Consider the following 6,676-nt stretch of genomic DNA (forward strand, 5'->3'; position numbering starts at 1 on the left):
TGGGGAAGGGGCAGAATTGCTCAGAGACTCCACCCCTGAAGTCCAGGGCTGCGGGGCCTAAGACTGAGGCTGGAGTGAGAGAAATGAGAAACACCCCCTTGAACCTAAATAGCAGTTTACCACCGGGAGAGGTGAAAAAGCATGGGTCAGATTCCTTCCATTCCATAGGTATGATGGACTTGCTGAAATCTGAGCATGGAGAGGAACACTGAGAAAAATCCTTCCACAATCCAGACTCCCACTAGACACAAAGTAGCAGCAGACCACTCCTACAGTGACTGAAGTCTGGTACACTGACAGTAAATATAACAACAATAAACCCAAACCTTTTTCAACTACTGACTAGACTGCCCCAATCCCCACACTAACGGCCCGACAGAAGATGTGTGCCCATCTCTAAATTTATTTATTTCAATGTATATTTATATACAATATTTGGCATTCAATCAAGAAATATGAAACATACACATAAGTAATAAAAAAAACTGTATGTAACAAAGCAATCAACAGAAATAGGCATGACCCAGGTGTCAGAAATATCATAGACTTTAAAATAACTTTGATTAATATAATGGACCTATATAGTGGAAAAGGTAGACAACATGCATGAAGAAATAGGGAATTTCAGTAGAGAGATGGAAACCGGAAAAAAACACTGAATTAAAAAACATGATATCAGAGATGAAGAACTTTTTTAGCAAATGTATCAGCACACTAGATATGGCTGAGAAAAGAATCAGTGAACTTGAAGACAGGTCAACAGAAATTGTCCAAACTGAAATACAAGTTTTTTAAAAAAGAGCAGAGCATCCAAGAGGTATGCACCAATATCGAAAGGTTGAACATAATAATTTGAGTCTCAGGAGAAAAGAGAGAGCAAGGAGTAGAATAAATATTTGAAAAGATAACGGCTGAGAATTTTTCAAAATGGATGAAAATAAGCTGAAAATGCAAGAAATTGAGAAGCCCTCACAAGGATAAATACAAAGGAAAACACACCTAGACACATCAGAGTCAAACAGCCAAAAACCACAGACAAAAACCTTGAACCAAAGATAAAACCTTGAAGGTAGCTAGAGAAACTAAACAAGCCAGAAGATAATTAACAACATTAAAGTGCTGAATGGAAAGGGGAAAAAAAAAGTTAACAATCCAGATTTATCTATCCAGCAAAAATATCTTTCAAAAGACAAAGGTAAAAAAAAAAACACTTTTCAGACAAACAAAAGCTGAGAAAATTCATTGCTCTCAGACTTGTGTTATAAGAAATGTTAAAGGAAATTACTCAGAAAGGAGTATGATACCAGATAGAAATTTGGATCTACATTAAAAAATGAAGAACAGCAGAATGTACATAAATATAAAAGTTTTAGAAATCTTTTTAGGAGATAACTGACAGTCAGGGGTCAGCAAGCTACAACATGAAGGTAAATACAGTTTTATTGGAACATAACCACATCCACTCATTTATGTGTATTGTCAAGGGCTACTTTCACAAAACAATGAAAAAGTTTGCTGACCCCTGGTCTAAAGCAATAAAGTAAAAATAAAGATCATCAACAACAGAAAAAACCCAATATATTATAGAGTTTATAATATATGTAAAAGTAAAAAGTATGAAAACAGCACAAACAATAGAAGATATGGAAATATACTCTTGTAAGATTTCTACAATATACATGAGGTGGTACCGTATTATTTGAAGGTAATCTGTGATAAGTTAGACATGTATCATAAATTCTACAGAAAACAGTAAGAAAAAATTTTAAAGAGGTAACATTAACAAGCCAATAGTGAGAAATAATGAGTAAGATGTAATAGAATGCTAAAAATACTCAAAACTGAAAGCTAATCAAGTGCCCATCATTCAGTAAAATGGACAAATGTAGGTATATTCACACAATGGAATACTAAACAATAATGAGAATGAATGGCCTATGAACGTGTGCAACAACATGGAAGAACCTCACTAACATAATTTTGAGCAAAAGAAGCCGAACATGAAAGAGTATACACTGTATGCTTTATTTATATAAAGCACAAAAGCAGACAAAATTAACAATCTATAATGTTAGATATGGTTACCCTTGACAGTGGGGTGGGGCTGGGAGCTAGTGACTGGAGGGGAACCTCTAGAGGGCCTCTAGTGGACTAGTAATGATCTGTTGTTGTTTTTTTTATTTGGTTGTTGGTTGCACATGTTTGCTTTGTAAAAATTCAGATGATACATTTATGATATGTGCAAGTTTCTGAATAGATATTAAATATCAGTAAAAATTATATACTCACACATATAAAACTTTTACTGATACTTATATATATATGATATATATTTAAACTAAAGCCCTGATGAAAGACAACACACACAAAAAGGATTTTGAAAAAAAAAAGTTGACGTTCTATAAACTTTAAAAAACCACAGTAGGGCTTCCCTGGTGGCGCAGAGGTTGGGAGTCCGCCTGCCGATCCAGGGGACGCGGGTTCGTGCCCCGGTCCGGGAGGATCCCACGTGCCGCGGAGCGGCTGGGCCTATGAGCCATGGCCGCTGGGCCTGCGTGTCTGGAGCCTGTGCTCTGCGCGGGAGAGGCCACAACAGTGAGAGGTCCGCGTGCCGCAAAAAACAAAAAAACAAAAAAAACCCACAGTAATCGCTGAAACAAATACATGCATAAACAGTAAATCAAAATAGCAGAAGAATGAATTCATATCTGGGAAAAAGGTTCAAGGAAATTCCCCAAGAAGAAGCACTGAGATAAAGCACTGGAAAATATGAAAGAGTAATTAGACACAATAAAATGAGAAGACATAAACCTAACAGAAGTACTAGATGGAAAAGATGTGATATTCAAAGAGATAAGGGATGAGAATTTTCCAAAACTGATGAACGTGAAAATTCAGGCTTAAAAAGAACAAGCTCTGAACAGAATAAATACAAATCACCTACACTCACCAGCCTATTTTAGTTCTGCAAAAGTTCTTAGAGATAGACTAGTCTGTCTCCTTTGTTTTAAATATAAGAAAGGTGAGGCCTAAAAAGATTAAGTGATTTGCCTGGATCAAAAAACTGACTGTTAGCAGAGACGGAAATAATCTTAATATGTTATATTTTAAGAGTTACGAATAAGAAGAGCAAAACATAGTTTCTGACTTCAACTTTCCCACTGGTATGATTACGTAACACAGCAAGACGAACATGAACAGCAATATTCCTGTTCAAAGAGAGAATTTTAACTCAAGTTGAAACTATGAAGGCACTGCTGATTCAAGTGCCATGTAGTAAGTGTTTAACAAGTGACATTTAATAAATGATTAGGCCAGGCTACAGCTGCCCACACATACCTTAAAGAAATAGTTTCAAGACAAGTCTTCTATTTCAATTTAATTACAAGACCATTACAATCATTTCAAGCCACAAAGCTTATATTTATCATATTCCTCTATTTAAATGTTTCAATTTTAGAGTGCTCTTTGAATTATAATTTTTCTATTATTTACATCATGATATGAGGTAAATTACTTTCTTTTGAAATAGAACTAATTAAACCTCTAAATGTTCATTGTAAGTCTGATACAAATTTCTAACTGATCAGAGAGGCATAAAATGTACCGAAGACCTTTTAACGTACTGAAGCATTCTTTTCTTATGTAGTACAATGAATCATTTCTGATGATGGATCAGTAGCTTGTATTAATTCAAGTATTTAAGAAGAAAAGACCTAGTCAGTATAGGAAAATGTGAGTTTAGCCCTTATTCAAATTTTATAATTTTGAATTATCAAAGAAAAAAATTATATTATTTTAATGCTCATGGATCTTAAAACTGTAAATAAAATAATTCTATGACCACTTTTGATGACTTTTAAGACAATATTTTCCAGAAATATAAAAAACTAAGTGTCAAAATGAAGTCATTTGTATGTTCCAGGTTGAAACATTTTCAGAAATTTCTAACACCTTTTCTTACAAGTAAAACAACTTTATTATTACATAAAGAATTAGGCCTAGAAATATATAAGGTACAGATATTTCTTTAATATTCTGATTAAAATGAAAAAAACAAAGCAGTTGGTATTCAAATACTAGACTCAAGAGAAAAATAATTTGTTTATGGATGAGTCTTAAACTTTTTAGAGAATCTTGATCAGTTACAGCTGCTTATGAAAGTTAAGAATAATATCTTTAGTTTTCAATAAATATTAACTATTCATACTCAAATCTGGTGACTCTAAAAGGGGAAGAATTCTTAATATTAGCAAATGTGGTTAGTAAAAATGGAAAATGAAACTAAAATAAGAAAGAACAGGCCATGAAAATGCTTCTACAATATTTACTGCACAAATAACTCACACAAATGTATAAAGAAACCATTAAGACATTTATTTACATAAGTGAACAAAGTATGTGGAAAAAGTCACACAAAGGCAAATCAGAGCAACTCTGAACCCGTATAAGTTACTAAATGAGCAACGACATATAAATCCCCCACCCAAAGCTGTCGACTTTTAGTGAACTGACATACTCAAATGATGACACTGTAAAATGTTACAACTCTTTGGGAAAGCAATAAGGCAAACTCATTAAGGAAAATTAAATTGTTCATATTATTCCATCTAATAATCTCACTCCCAGGAACTTACCCTAATAAAATTGAAAATAACCTAAGTATTCAGCAATAGAGAAATGGTTTAAACAAACTGAAGTAATATGATTAAAATAATCATTGTCAAAACTAAATACAAATAGTAAAAGAATATGAAATTAAAAAAATAGTCAATAAAAAAGTATAGGTGTCTTCAGACTGTAATTATGTGAACAAAAGAAGGGAAAAGAATAATATGAAATTGAAGTTCTGAAGTCACTGTATCAGGATGGTGAGGATTTGGTAATTTTTCCATTTGGCAACATTTTCTTCAATGTTTTCGATAAAAGAAAAAGATTGGTTACCATTTTAAAAAGTCACTTGTCTTTTCAAAAAATTTATACTCTTCTCCATTAGTAAATTATACATTTAAAATTTTAAGTTGAGAAATAGAGCAGAGAGGCCCTAGTTGTTTTATATTCCTCTATTTGGACCTTAGCTGGCAGTGTATGAAGACATACTGTAACCTGTACCACTCCAACAGAGAGAGGCAGCCACTGCCACCTTTGGTTACACAAACTGCAGGGCACTAGATATGAATATGTGAAACTGTAAAAGCTTCAATTTACAACTTTGTGTGTTTGGTGTTTTATTTAAGGCATTATGATAATTAACTCTTCCTTATAGTTTTCTGTGTCATACTAAGAATGTTTTAATATTTCCACTTCCACTTGAAAAATGTTGCCAATACGCTGAAAGTGTTCTATTGAAGCATATAACTTTTTATATTGAGTTTATATTAGGTTAACCACAAATAAGATCATGTTTGTTTACATATTTAAAATTTATAAGTTAGAGGTTGCAAAGCAACCACCTTTAAAAGAAAGACAATCCATAAAAATGTAAAGACTCTTATACGATGAAAAATTTAACAAGTCTTCCTTTTGGAGCTATTTATTTGGATAAACGCAGGGCGATTTGAACATTTCTACAGATGCTGCATTATATATTGCTTTCCTATAACAAAAATATGACGTACTCATTACATATGAAATTTACTATTTCAGAATGACTGTTTTCAAAACTATGGTAGAGAGGGACAGGGAACTTTCAGTAGGCTACCTGAATGAAAACGTTTGCGAATAACTGTTTTTAAACATTTAGAGTAGAAGGGATTAACTGGAAATGCAGGGCAGCAATCTCAGCATCTATAAACATCACTTGAAAGAGCAAATTGAAAGCAAAGTATCATGGGGATTAATACCCTATAAAGATGTATGAACAAGTACTAAAGAATAAAGAAAAGAAGTTTTTCATTGAAGGCATTCTTTAGCTTAATTTTTTAAAATTAGGTTATTTAGTAAATTGGTACAGGGTGGTCGACTGTACTGATTAAATTACCAGGAAACTATCTCATAGCTGCCAAAACATACGCCATAGGAGCTGTTCTGTGCTAATGGGAGAGTAGAGGTGAATTTAATTAAACATTTAGTCTTCTATTTACATTCCATTAGTGGTAGCAGCAATAATTTGGTTCTTCTACAAATATTTACGATAGAAGTTTATTAGCTTCTAAGATCTAAACAAACACCAAGATAAGTGCAGCCTTATCAAAGAAATGTTCTTAATAATCATAAACTCTCCAAAACATGAGTTAAATAATGGCTTTTTCAAACATAGTTAAGGAATTTCAATAACCAGAGTCACGAGGAAGCCAAAATAAAGTCAAAGAAACTAATATACATTCACTTTGTCACACCAAAGAAACATTTAGCTCATATTTTTTTTTCCTCTGATTAGAAAACGTGGTCAACTTTTTCACAGGAAAAGACTTTGATGAGAGATCAAAATCAGAAAGTTGATTTTCCTGAATCCAATCTGACAACATAATAACATCCTAGAAGAACATTCTATAGTACAGAAAGAACTGAACAACTGCAAGGCTATTTATAATGTACAGCAGATAAATTGTGCACCCTAGAAACCATAAATGATGGACATTTTTCCTCATGCAAAAAAAAAAAGGATCATTTGTCTTGGCACACACACAGCTTGTCATTCTGCACACAGGATGCAAATGTCAACCAGGAAATGAAG

Source organism: Phocoena phocoena, chromosome 16, assembly GCF_963924675.1.
Source record: "Phocoena phocoena chromosome 16, mPhoPho1.1, whole genome shotgun sequence".
NCBI lineage: Eukaryota > Metazoa > Chordata > Mammalia > Artiodactyla > Phocoenidae > Phocoena > Phocoena phocoena.